Here is a 14,440-nt window from a genome sequence, read left to right on the forward strand (position 1 = left end):
CATGTCAATGTATGGCAAAAACCACTACAATATTGTAAAGTAATTAGCCTCCAACTAATAAAAATAAATGGAAAAAAAAAGTTGAGCCACATGAGCTTAGTTGTTCCGTGGCATATGAGAGCTTCTCAGACCAGGGATCAAACCCACATCTCCTGTCCTGGCAGGCAGATTCTTTTCTACTGAGCCACCAGGGAAGCCCCCTCAGCCAGTCTGAATCATGCTTCTATCACCCACACCCAGTGAGCCCTAACCTAGTTAGAGAGCCCTGATCTCTAACGACCATGGGAGGAAACCATGGGAGCTTGGTTCCTCTAGGAGTTAGGCAAACATGTGTGAAGAATAAAATAAATGAACCCAAAGATCTCTCCTGCCCCCTAAAGCCCTCGGCTCTCTCCCTTTTCCCAGGAGCCACTGAGCTACAAATAACCTAGCCAGGGCCATGAATCAGAGAGATCGGCTTTTCCCCACTGCAGCCCCATGTCTGTTCACTTGACATTTGGAAGAGGGTGGCTGGGCTCAAGGAAGTAGCCTGCATTTCTGTGTGGAAGCAGAAACCCAAGGAGAGAAGGAAATGGGTTCCAGGCTAATTGGTCTAGAACTAGACTCTCATGGGCCAGAAGATGCCAGAGTAAAAGGCTAATAGCATTAACTAAGTGCACATTCTCAGAGCATCACTAAGTACAGACAATGAGCCCAATGGAGACACCTGGGCTTTGGAGCTACCCAGACCTACCCTAAAATCCTAGGCTGAAATCTGCCACTGACCAGTCATGTGACATTCAGTTCAGTCACTCAGTCGTGTCTGACTCTGCAACACCATGGACTGCAGCTCGCCAGGCTTCCCTGTCCATCACCAACTTCCAGAGCTTGCTCAAACTCATGTCCATTGAGTCAGTGATGCCATCCAACCATCTCATCCTCTGTTGTCCCCTTCTCCTCCTGCCCTCAATCTTTCCCAGCATCAGGGTCTTCTCTAATGAGTCAGTTCTTCACATCAGCATCAGGTGGCTAAAGTACCGGAGCTTCAGCTTCAGCATCAGTCCTTCCAATGAATATTGAGGACTGATTTCCTTTAGGATAGACTGATTTGATCTCCTCAAAGCAAAAGGACTCTCAAGAATCTTCTCCAACACCACAGTTCAAAAGCATCAGTTCTTCAGTGCTCAACTTTCTTTATGGCCCATCTCTCACATCCATACATGACTACTGGAAAAACCATAGCTTTGACTAGATGGACGTTTGTTGGCAAAGTAGTGTCTCTGCTCTTTAATATGCTGTCTAAGTTGGTCATAGTTTTTCTTCCAAGGAGCAAGGATCTTTTAATTTCATGGCTGCAGTCATCATCTGCAATGATTTGGAGCCCAAGAAAATAAAGTCTCTCACTGTTTCCATTGTTTCCTATTTGCCATGAAGGGATGGGACTGGATGTCATGACCTGTTTTTTGAATGTTGAGTTTTAAGCCAGCTTTTTCACTCTCCTCTTTCACTTTCATGAAGAGGCTCTTCAGTTCCTTTTCACTTTCTGCCATAAGGGTGGTGTCATCTGCATATCTGAGGTTATTGATATTTCTCCTGGCAATCTTGATTCCAGCTTGTGCTTCATCCAGTGCAGCATTTTGTATGATGTCCTCTGCATAGAAGTTAAGTAAGCAGGGTGACAACATGCAGCCTTGATGTTCTCCTTTCCCGATTTGGAACCAGTCCATTGTTCCATGTCCAGTTCTAACTGTTACTTCTTGGCCTGCACAAGATTTCTCAGGAGGCAGATAAGGTGGTCTGATATTCCCATCTCTTGAAGAATTTTCCACAGTTTATTGTGATCCACACAGTCAAAGCCTTTAGCATACTCAATGAAGTAAAAGTAGATGTTTTTATAAAATTCTCTTGCTTTTTCTATGATCCAACGGATGTTGGGAATTTGATCTCCGGTTCCTCTGCCTTTTCTGAATCCAGCTTGAACATCTGAAAGATCTTGGTTCAGGATTTTGAGCGTTACTTTGCTAGCATGTGAGATGAGTGCAATTGTGTGCTAGTTTGAGCATTCTTTGGCATTGCCTTTCTTTGGGATTGGAATGAAAACCGACCTTTTCTGGTCCTGTGGCCACTGCTGAGTTTTCCAAATTTGCTGGCATATTGAGTGCAGCACTTTCACAGCATCATCTTTCAGGATTTGAAATAGCTCAGCTGGAATTCCATCACCTCCACCAGCTTTGTTCATAGTGATGCTTCCCAAGGCCCAGGTGACTTCGCATTCCAGGATGTCTGGGTCTAAGTGAGTGATCACACCATTGTGGTTATCTGGGTTATTAAGACCTTTTTTGTATAATTCTTCTGTGTAGTCTTGCCACCTCTTCTTAACATCTTCTGCTTCTGTTAGGTCCATACCATTTCTGTCCTTTGTTTTACCCATCTTTGCATGAAATATTCCCTTGGGTATCTCTAATTTTCTGAAGAGATCTCTAGTCTTTCCCATTCTATTGTTTCCCTCTTGAGAAACTGCTATTTTTATTGGCCTGAGGAAACAGAGGCTGCCCGAAGGGGATGTGACCTGGCCAGAGAGTTGTCACAAGCTAGGAAGAATGGGAACTGGAGTCAGGGATCTCTGATTCCCGGGACAACACTTCACATGCTGGGTCCGGGCTTTCTGGTGGAGGGTGACAGAGTTCTGCATGGTATATCTCAGAGAAGCAAGGATCTGGGGGACCCCACATGCTTCCAGGGAGCAGCCCCCTGAACAAGTGTCACTTGTCATTCAGATAGGCCCCAGGAAGCCCAGAAGAGGTGGGTACTCTGCAGAGAATACTGAGGTCTGGTCCCAGGAAGGTAACGGGGTGCCAGAATGTCACCCCTCACATTCCCACTGGACACTGTGCATTGACAATTACATTTGTATCTGTGTATTCTTCTGTTGACCCAAGAAATATAGAAAAGAGTCAGACTCGGTACTTGCCATAGAGAATCTCACCACCCCACATAAGAGGCTGACCTAAATACCAAGAGGGAACAGCACACAATCATCTTTGCTATCATCGCCTCTGTTTTACCTGGCATTGATGGGGTCCCAGAGAAATTAAGTGATTTGCCCATGATCACAGAGGTCAGGATGGCAGAACAAGTCCAGACCCCAGCCTTCTGCTACTAAGGCCCAAGTTCCTTACCCCACCCCCACCCTGCCCCTCAGAGTATGGGAGAGGAGTTAGGAAAGGAAGAGGCCAGCATGGGCTGGAGGCATCTAGGAGGGCTTCCTGGAGGAGGGGGAGACAAGCTGGCCTCTAAAGGTTAAATTGGAGAAGAGCATGCAGAGAGGGAGGAGCCACTCACAGCTTGCTGCTCCCAGTTCTCTAGGCATCTGGGGCTGGGATTCTCCACAAGAAGGTTCAAGGTCTTCCTTGAGCAGATGCCCCAGAACCTCTCCCCAAGCAGGTGGCATTGCTTCCTGGGCCGTGTTAGAGGCAGCCCTCAGGTAAGGGTGGTGGGCGCGGTGGAGCAGGAGCTCCTAGGAACATTCACTCCATTTCTGTCCCAGGTGATTCTGAATGGAGCAAGGGCGGCAGTGACCTTGCCCATGGGCTCTGAGATGACAGTGGTCTCACTACTGTCTGATGAGGCCATTAGACCACATTCCATCAGCCAAGCAGCCCCACCAGACACAATTCCCACAAATGACTCATCAACCCTAGAATTGTGCTACCAACAGGCCCTGTGATTTTCCTTGCAATTCCCCCATGGGATCAGCACCCTGAGAAGGTGAGAATCCCCCCATTATGTCCACAACTGGGGAAGGTAGCCCGTTTCCCTCGTGTTCTGCCTCCAAAACCCGTGTTCACAGCACATTTCCCTATGATGAGCCTGCAGAAGCCAAACACCACCACCTGGCAGGAAAATACACATCAGCTGCTCTGTGGGGTATTCTCCGTGTGCAGGTGAGGCTGGAGGAGCAGGGACCATTAGACCCAGATGCCTGAGTAGCAGGGAGACACAGCCACTCTCCCATCCAAGTACTAACCAGGCCCGACCCTGCTTAGCTTCCGAGATCAGACGAGATCGGGCACATTGAGGGTGGTATGGCCGTAGACGACACAGCCGTTCTCGACACAGACAGCTTTCCAGACCGGACCCCAGACAGTGAGTCAGTGACTCTTAAATCTCAAATCCCCTCTCCCGCCCTTCCTTCCTTCGACAGGTACTCATGATGCCAGTGAGGAGCAGTCCCCGAGGTGGCACCAGGCTATGGAGACGACTGAGGCCATCATCCCCGTCTTGGGGGATGATGCAGAGTAACCAAGGGAGGCCCGGCAGTGACAATACTCCTTCATTTATGCATCACACGCGTTGAGCACGTGCTGCGCAGGGCGCAGGCTACCACAGCCCCCGCCCCACGGAGCTCACAGTCCAGAGCGGGAGACAGAGGTTAATCAGTCGCACAAAGAAGCACAAGGCCATACACGCGGTAGACGTCGCACAGGGCTCGGCAGCATGTCACCGAGCGGTCTCTGCAGACTAGAACAGCCGAGCTGGGATCTGAAGGATGAACAGGAGTTTCACATGAGCACAGGGGTGGGGGAGAGCATTCAGACAAAGGAACAGCATGTGCAAAGGCCCTGTGGGCGGACAGCTGCTGACCTGTGTGATTAGAGGGCAGAGATGAGGGAGGCAAGAGGCAGGCTGTGTGGTACCTCAAAGGCCCCTAAGGAATCTGGGGTTTTGTCCCAAGAACAGCAGAATCCCGTTGTGTTTTAAGTGGAGTCCAAAAGCCACGGAGGGAATTGATATGACAATAGTTGTGTTTCCAGAACAATCCTGAGGCCACAATGAGGTGCATTGTGATGGAGGGAAGTGGAGGGACGGTAAAACCTGAAGGAGGGAGTAAGCACCTCGGTTTAAAGGGGGGGAACGGTTTCCCCAAAGGGGTGTGAACGTGATAAGCATCCACATTGACATGACGACACTCAGTCATTTAACTCATGTTGGACTGCTCTGCTAGAATGTGGCCCCTGTGGGCCACCCCCAAATGGAGCGCTTTTATCCGGGTCCCACCTCCGCGTCATCCAGAACCTGAACAGCTCAGCCTGGCGGGTGCAGCTGCAGGAGAAGGCTCTCAACAGCTCTATATCAGAGAGGCCAGGTGGCCCGAAGCCTCTGGTGGCAGGAGGACTGGGGACTTTCTCCCCCAGGAAAGCAGAAAGCCTGTCTGTTGGGACTGAGGAGAGGGCACACTAGGCTGTTACAGCCGGGTGGGCACCAGACCCAGCTCTATGCCAAGCGGAGGGTCTGGATTAGATCCATTCATTCACTCACTCATTCATTCTTTCTTTCTTTCTTTCAATGAATATGACCTTGGAGGTGAATCCCCTTGACATACTCGGACCTGGCATTTGCCTTTTAAGACTCAACACAGATGTCTTCTCCTTCTGGAAGCCCTCCCTGATCTTCAGGGCCAGACAGTCACCTTTTTTATTTTGCTTCCATCATCCCTGGGAGTGTCCATGCATTGTCAGTGCTGATGGCTATGGGGCCCCACCCCCACCCCAGGATCCCATGGGAGCCAGACTCTGGAGGGCAGGTGGGCTCACGTCTTCATCTCCTTCTGTCATCTTCTCTCCACACAGGAAACTCCAGGATGCTTCCCTGAGTCTGGAATAGCGCAGAACTCATAGACAAATCTCACAAATGCCACAGAGAAGGAAGGGGCTGCTGAGGGCTCAAAGCAGAATTGGAAGCAGACAAGAAAACTGGAAATTAGCAGGCTGTGAGAGTGAGGAAACCAGAAAAGATTCAGCATTAAAAATGGTCCAACAGTGACCCAAGACATTTGGTTTATCAGGAACAAATTACCCTGCCCCCTGGTAGATCTGAGAGTTTCTGGTGCAAAACATTTCTCGCATCTCTTACATTTCATGCTGAGCTGGTCATGTCCTAGATTCCAGGAGCCAGAGAGCGATCCCAGCACCGGGAAGAGCACAGGCTCTGACATGGGTCTGAATGCTCCCCTGTCCTCACAGAGCCAATGCAGGTGAGTTCCCAGTTGGTGCTGCTCCTCCGCAGACCCCATGAAGCAAGGCTCAGAGGGGTCACGTGCATTGCCCAAGGACACACAACTAATCTGGACTCTCCCAGGTTAGCTGGACTGGCTGTTCTGTCCCCTTGATTGCAGGTGGCATTTCTGGCCACAGAGGCGCTTCCTGCAGCCCTTGGGGTCATATCCCTGGGGGTCAGGGGGGCCTCCCAGGCCGTTCATCAGGACCGTGGCACTCAGTCCCACAAGGTCTTCCTCTTCTCCAGCCCTGACTCCTCCCTGCCCCCACGTGGGTGGGTTGATCCTGGATGGAACCTTCCTGGCTGTGTGACTTGGCCCCATTTTACTCCACTCCTTTCTGGGGCTGCAGTCCTTCCCCTGTAAAATAACAGCCCACCCTCCCCCACCTCCACTGGAGTGAAGTAATTTGCATGAGGTTGGGGGGCACTTGGCCAGGAATTTTCTCTCTGCTGGAAGCTCCTGCCCTCTCCTCCCTCCTCAGGTTCTTTCCAATCCCCCCTACCAAGGTCCCCTTACGGCCCTACACCCCCCAAACGTGGCATTTGGTTCTCATCATCGGTTTATTCCTTCTCAGCCCATTTCGCGTGACTGTTTTTATTGTTGCTCATTTCTTTGCTTTGACGGTTCTGCCAACTGTGTCATATCGTTTCTACCTATAAGCCCTCAGGAAGCAGACTAGCAGAGCCGGGGCCTGAGTGATCCGGGGTGATGGCACCTCTTTGAGTTCCTACCTCCACGCACCAGACTGGGTCTGCTCAGAGCGGAGTCTTCTGGTCCCTGATGCGCAGCCCAGGTGTTCCAGAGCAGGTGTCAAGAAATGCTTGGTGAATAAGCAGCTGAGTAAATGAATGAACAGTGATAAAGGGTGGGGATAAGATAAAATGTTAACAGTGATAAAGGGGGGAGAGGTTGAATGCGATGGTGGGAGCACAGAAGACTGAGTGATGGAGAGTTCTATGCCAGGTGCTGTCCTCAGACCTTTAAACGGATTATCCCATCAATAGTCCCAACAACCAGGTGGGAAAGCAAGCTTATTATCCCCTTTTACAGATGGGGATACTGAGGCACAGAATATGACCTAGGTTGCCTAATGCCAGAGCTGGGATTCAAACCCACACCTCCCAAAGACTGCTATCTGGGATTAAGCAGAACATCAGCTACCCTAAAAACCTGGAAGTGATTCCCTTTGGTATAAACCACCCACTGGGTCCCTGGAGAATTCTCCTTTATCTCCATGGTCATGCCCAGCGCTGATGTCAGCACCACTTCATTGTGAATTCCGACCGCCCTGCCCGTGAGGTCTCAGACCCTCAGGAGCAGTCCTCAGATCCGGCAGACGGGGTGTGGTCCTTGAGAGACCAGTGTGGCTCTGGGAAGAGGGTGCATCAGGGCTCCCAGGCGCAGGGGCTCCCGGGCCCTGCCTGCCCTGGGCGTGGGGTGGTACGTGTGGAGACCTCGGAATGCCTACAAAGACAGTTACAAAGATGGACCTTGCAGAGGCAACACTAGGTTCTGGGGTTCGTTAAAGGGAAGAGCCAGGAATGGGGCTTCCTGACTGCCTCCGGGGCCCTGGGCTTCAAGAGTCACCTCTTTTCTTAGCTGCTGTGAAGGCTGACCCGTCCACTCAGGTAGATGATGGCAAGCCCCATGCTTGCAGCAGCTCAGCCTGGGTTAGGATCCTGGCTTTGCCCTTTTCCAGCTGTGTGAACTTGGGAAAGGTCCCCTCCAACCTGCCTTCTGTACTCTGGGCTCTTTTGATCCTCTCTAGCTTCCAGGCCTTTGCATTGCTGTTCCCTCTGCCTGGAACACTCTTCCAAATCTTCTTCACCTGGCTAACAACTCTGCATCTGCAACCTCAGTTCAGTACACCTTCCACATCCTGCCTGGAAGCCCCCCATCCTGTGTTCCCTCTTGCCATCATGAGCTCCTCCTTTTGGCTTCTAAGTGCAAGGACTGACTGCTTCCGGGTCACGGTCACATTCCCCACACCCAGGATGTGTCCCAAGCTTGGAAATGCCCAATAAACAGTGGACAATTCCAGGCATGAGTGAGCAGCCCCCTGTGTTCCACCTCCTCCCTTGCCAGGTGACTGTAACTATGCTGAGAGACACTCCAGGTGGAGAGCTGGACCACAGGAGGCTCTCAGCATGTGTCACTGCCACCCTATTTGTCCTCTTACAGCAGGAAAGATGGAAAAATCGATTTACTCTGGCTGAACTGAATTGCACCCAGCTGCAGACTCCGCATGGCAGTACAGGTTGGTTTGTGTGGAATCCCTGTGATCTCAGGGTGGACAACGGTCAGAGATTGTCCTGCAGCCCAACCGTCAGGAGGCCAGAGGAAGTGGGGGATGACACCCCTCCCTCTTCACAGAGACACTTCCAGGATAATGGAGACTCCTCATCAGGCAGTATTTATAGTATTATAAATATTATTTATAGTATTATAGCACCATTCACAGCAGCAGGAGCAGCAGCAGTTGCATCTTTAACCTCTGGACCTCTCAGAGTCTCAGCACTGATCTCAATTAATGTATGTCTGGGCATTTTTCTCCTATCTTTTCACTCCTATTAAATGCTCAGGAACTGGTATAGTGAGAGATGAGGGGCTGACACACAGGGAAAACTCATTTTAAGAGGATTTGATCAAGCTCCATCCGAGCAGAGCCACGTGGATGGGCACGCTGGGCTGGGCAGACCCGGGCTGGGTAGTGGAGGTGGGCTCACTAGGGGGAGTGGACGGGGCTCAGCTGAAGGAGGTGAGGGTGGAGGCTGGGCAGCTCTGGCAGGGGATGCCCACCAGGGTGGGCTTCTTTAGGTCTGCAAGCTTAGGACAGGACCTGGGGAAGGGAGATGACAAACACCCTTAAACCAGGCTTTCCTGGTGGCTCAGTTGTAAAGAATCTGCCGGCAATCCAGGAGACACAGGAGACATGGGTTCGATCCCTGAGTATAGAAGATAACCCTGAGAAGGGCACGCAACCCACTCCAGTATTCTTGCCTGAAAAGTCCAATGGACAGAGGAGCCTAGCAGGCTACAGTCCATGGGGTCGCAGAGTCAGACACAACTGAAGTGACTGAGCTCACACACACCCTTAATTCAGCTCAGGAGAGGCATCTGTGCTTTAGGGGACACACCACTGCCTCCCAAACCCCACCCCCACCCCCCTTTAACCTCACTCTGTGTGTGTTTAGTCACTCAGTCATGTCTGATTCTTTGTGGCCCCTTGGACTGTAGCTCACTGGGCTCCTTCTGTTCATGGAATGTTCCAGGCAAGAATCCTGGAGCTGGTCACCATTTCCTACTGTAGGGGATCTTCCTGACCCAGGGATCAAACCTGTGTCTCCAGTATCTCCTGCACTGGCAGGCAGAGTCTTTGCCACTGTGTCACCTGGGAACCCCGGAATTCTCTGCTCAAATGGCCCTGAGTCGGCCTCCAGGAGCCTGCCTGCCCCTCTTGCCTGTGTCTGGGATGCTGACGTGACCAGCAGAGTGAAACTACCCCAGAGAGTGGAGACACCCAGGCCAGAGGGGCCCCTGAGAGTCCACACCCAACCACACTTCTCCACGGTTTTCCCTCTGCCCCTCCACCCACACCTCCAGCCTATGCTGCACAGGTCGGTTGTATGTGGACCAATTTGGGGAGTTTCTGGGTGGGGCCGGGGAGCCAGAGCCCCTGGCCAGAAGTCCTCTTGCAGGCAGCAGTGCAAATTCCATCGTTTTCCAGATGGGCCCTGCGAACAGGAAAGATGAGAGAAGCGTGACTCTGCTCCGCGCCAAGTCCCGTCCTGTGAGTGTTGACTGAGATGGCCATGACCGTGGTCACTCTGTTGCTGGTGGGGTCGTCATCAGGAGACTTGACTCCTCAGGACATTGCATGCCTAAGGAGCCCCAGGGAGCGGCCCCCAGGTAGGACTGTCCAAACACCTCCCCCCTCAAGCCCCTGATGAGCCCTCTCTCACCACCTGGGCCAGGTCCCAGCTGAGCCTCCCAGGCCTTCAGTTCAGAATAGAGGGGGCTTCTACAGGTGCTCTGGAGCCCCTGTGCCCAAGGCTTCCCTGCACCATCAAGGGCAGAGACTTCCTTTTTGTTGTCACAACAGGTCTGGCCATGGACACCAGTAACTCAATACAAATGCAAGGGCATCAGTTACAGGATCACTAGGGTCAGAAAGCCATGGGATAAAATTCCAGGTCCTTCCCAAGGGCTGTTTCCCCACCTGTGGAGCATCAGAGGCAACAGCAATGCCCTAGGATCAGGGAAGGTGAAATGAGACCATATGGAGAGTGCCTGCTCCGAGGTGACCCAGGTCCGAGCTGCTGCAGTGAACTTCTCCTGGCCCCATGACCCCTAGACAAGTTGTCTCACTTCTCTAAGCCTCAGTTCCTGCATCCCTAAAGTGACAAAAGTAATACACTTTTCTTCTTAGTTTCATTATAAGGATGAAAGAGGATGTCACACTGCCCTGATTCCTACGTCACCTGGAACTCCCCAGGGACGCTGACTCCCCACTTTCTTAGGTCCCCCGGGGAGTCCACCCTCAGGCCCACAATCCCCGGGGTCCCCCTGCTCTGAGCTGGGGGTGGAGGGAGGAGGCAAAACCAAAGGGTCTCCTTGCCCCTGATTCAGAGCAGACCAGGAGGCCCCCGCACTGGAGTTGGCTCGACGCTTTGCTAACCTCTCATAAAGCCAAACTGTCGTATAAACACTGGTGTCATCTCTAATTTCTCCAACATCATTTTAAATGCAGTCAGTACCCAAAGGTTCCAGGTGTTTAGAGAAACAACTGGCAAAATGGCTCCGGTGCATATGGAATCATATTCTCCCTGGAGCCCTGTGAGAGCTGTGAATGCTTGTGTTAAAACATAGACCATCTCGGCTGTATACAAGAAAGGAGCAGTACCACTGTGGTTCAGCTTGACGGGCCTCAGTGGGCCACGGCCAGGGTTTTGGTTAGACCCAGGGCCTGGCCCGGCAGGGGCATACATCACGGGGCTAAAATCACAAACACCTCGCCAGCCCTGGGGATGTGAGTCAGATGATGACCCCAAGGTCAGCAAAGACAGCAAGTGGGGTCCCCCAACATGAGGCTGACAAAAGTGGCCAGCATTCCCTGACACTTGGGAAGGGCTGGGCACTAGTCTATGATTTTTAAATACGTTTACTCATTTAATCTAGCCCTTGAGGCAGAGATTTTATTGTTGTCCACAGTTAGCAAAAGAAGAAACTGGGGTGAGAAACATTAAGTAACTTGTTCGATGTCCTATAGTTGCTGAGTGACAGAGCTGAGATTTGAACCCTGGGCATCAGGCTTCAGACCTGCACTAAAACAGTGTTGTAAAGCCCAGAGTTCCTAGCCCAGCACAGAAGCTAATCCGTAACATGGCTCCTTCCAACATATATAGGTTAGTTTTGGCTGCATAACAAACTACCCCATAATGAACTGCCTTAAAACAGCAATGGACTTGTAAACAGGGGCCATGGTGATGGGAATAGAAGTTATGCGTGGGCTCAACACCATGGATCTCCCCTTATCAAGACTGATCTTGCCAATGCCGTTACTAAGAAACTAATCTACCAACAACAGAGACTTACACCAGCTCCCTGGTATGGGATCATTCCTTGCAGGGACCTGCCAGCCGCCTGGTGGCATGTCCTCTCCACCCGGGCCTGGGGCTATGTGTACATAAAAGCAGCAGCGTTGGCCTGTATAGCGGGAGCAAGAACACAGAAGCCAGAATCAGGAAGAGAAGGCCCTTTCCTCCTGTGATGTATTTCCAGTGCCCTCTAATGATAAACCTGAGCATTGTGCTCACTGGAAAGAATAAATGTTTCAAGAGTCCATTTCACCACTGCAGACCAGGTACTAAAGGGTGAGTTTTGAAGTAAGAGGCAACAGATTGATAGCTGGTGGTACAGTTATAAGCTGGTGGTACAGTTATAAGCTGGTGGTACAGGTATAAGCTGGTGGTACAGCCCACCAGCTTCTGTATTCTTCTGCACACATTAGGACTCTGTATACAACAAACTACTCTCTGTTCTTACTTGACAAAATACAGCTATGTTTTGGGAAGTGAAAAAATGCTCATCCTTCCTCACATTGGGAAGATACACAGTCCCAACAGTCACTGTGTAACATCACTGAATATAGTAATTGCTGCTGAAATTTAGTTATGGTTTCACTGAACATAACTAAAGACTAAGTGGTAAAATTAACCTTGAGCAAGTCATATATAAAATAAAAATGGGAAGAAGGGAAGCAAGGAAGAAAAGGCTTGGTATATACAAATAAACACAGGAATAAAACAGACAGGGAGGATTCCCTTGTGATTCAGATGATAAAGAATCCACCTGCAATGCGGGAGACATGGGTTAGATCCCGGGTTGGGAAGATCCCCTGGAGAAGGGAAAGGCTACCCACTCCAGTATTCTGGCCTGGAGAATTCCAGGGACTATATATAGTCCATGGGCTCACAAAGAGTCAGACATGACTGAGCGACTTTCACTTCACTTCACATCATATTTCCATTACCCTCAGTCAAAATCTCTGGTGATCAGAACTTGTTACCTGGTAGTGTGTCCCAAACATTAATCTCTGAAGGATCTGAGTCTTCACTTATCTCACCCTTTTTGATTTTCCATTAAGCTTCACTATGGAGCATGGAAGTACTGAGAGGTAATGCAGAGAATCCCTTGGGTTCCAGACGCAGTCCTCTTTGCCTCCATTATGTAGTAGTCACCCAAGTCCCCTTGGCAACGAGAATAAATAAAGCCCCCGGATCGTTAGGTCAAGCTTCTCTTGGCCTATAAGTTCAGTGCACAGGAGTCCAAAATGGCCACGTGTGATCTCATCTTCTTTTTTTTAAAGATATTTTTGACGTGGACCATTTTAAAACCTTTCATTGAACTTGTTTCAACACTGATTATGTTTTAGGTTTCGGTTTTTTGGCTGAGAAAGGCATATGAGTTCTTAGCTCCCTGACCAGGGATCAAACACACACCCCTGCACTGGAAGACGAACCCTTAAACACTGGATTACCACGGAAGTCCCTGAAGTCTCATCTTCTGATTCAGAACCATCTTGTTCTTTGTTCACCTTTGTCTCACCTGTAGACTAAGCTCCTCAAACCAGAAGAGCTCAGAGTTTCCAGGACAGGGAGCAAAAATCTCTGTGAGTGACTTACTAGGTGAAGCAGTGATAGAAGCCAGTCCCACCTCCACCCCTTGTCCCCTGAACCTAGGTACCCTGGTTTCAAGGAAGCCAGCACCTTATAATGATCCTGGATTCAAAGCATACTCTGCATCCTTAAAGAGAACCCACATTTTCAGGGCATTTTTCTTCTGATTGGCTCCACAACAGAGTCTTCAGTAGCCATTCCACCTTTCAATTAGGCCAGCCACTTCCAAGTACATCATGAGAAATTCCAGGCTGGACAAAGAACAAGCTAGAATCAAGATTGCCAGGAGAAATATCAATAACCTCAGATATGCAGATGACACCACCGTTATGGCAGAAAATGAAGAAGAACTAAAGAGCCTCTTGATAAAAGTGAAAGAGGAGAGTGAAAAAGTTGGCTTAAAACTCAACATTCAGAAAACTAAGATCATAGAATCTGGTCCCATCACTTCATGGCAAATAGATGGGGAAACAATGGAAACAGTGACAGATTTTCTTTTCTTGAGCTCCAAAATCGCTGCAGATGGTGACTGCAGCCATGAAATTAAAAGACACTTGCTCCTTGGAAGAAAAGCTATGACAAACCTAAACAGCATGCTAAAAAGTAGGGACATTACTTTGTTAACAAAGGTCTGTCTAGTCAAAGCTATGATTTTTCCAGTAGTCATATGGATGTGAGAGTTGACTATAAAGAAGAATTGATGCTTTTGAACTGTGGTGTTGGAGAAGACCCTTGAGAGTCCCTTGGACTGCAAGGAGATCCAACCAGTCAATCCTAAAGGAAATCAGTCCTGAGTATTCATTGGAAGGACTGATGCTGAAGCTGAGACTCTAATACTTTGGCCACCTGATGCGAAGAACTGACTCATTGGAAAAGACTCTGATGCTGAGAAAGATTGAAGGCCAGAGAAAAAGGGGATGACAGCAGATGAGATGGCTGGATAACATCACCAACTCAACGGACTTGAGTTTGAGCAAGCTCCAGGAGTTGGTGATGGTCAGGGAGGCCTGGCATGCTGCCATCCATGGGGTCACAAAGGTTGGACACAACTGAGCCACTAAACTGAACTGAGCCACTTCCAAGTGTGTGGTAAGACCAGTTAACTCCCTGGACATGAGCTGACGGTTATGTTCCCCTTGCTATGTCGTGAGTTCCCTGATCAGAAGCAGTGCTGTAAGGAATGTATGATGGTGAATAAAGCATTCTGAAGTTCATAGATGATGAT

General features: G+C 50.0%; 1 long non-coding RNA gene across 1 annotated transcript; it reads right to left on the bottom strand.

Annotated features, from left to right (window-relative positions):
* Nucleotides 1–7,188: 7,188 nt before the first annotated feature.
* LOC110130637 (uncharacterized) lies at nt 7,189–12,735 on the bottom strand. Its single transcript, XR_002311916.2, has 3 exons — nt 12,606–12,735; nt 11,633–11,743; nt 7,189–9,771 (listed from the first exon to the last, which is right to left on the bottom strand). It is a non-coding gene; the product is annotated as an uncharacterized lncRNA (long non-coding RNA).
* Between the last annotated feature and the right edge of the window lie 1,705 nt (nt 12,736–14,440).

The sequence above is a fragment of the Odocoileus virginianus genome, chromosome 30 (genome assembly GCF_023699985.2).
Source record: "Odocoileus virginianus isolate 20LAN1187 ecotype Illinois chromosome 30, Ovbor_1.2, whole genome shotgun sequence".
Lineage (NCBI taxonomy): Eukaryota > Metazoa > Chordata > Mammalia > Artiodactyla > Cervidae > Odocoileus > Odocoileus virginianus.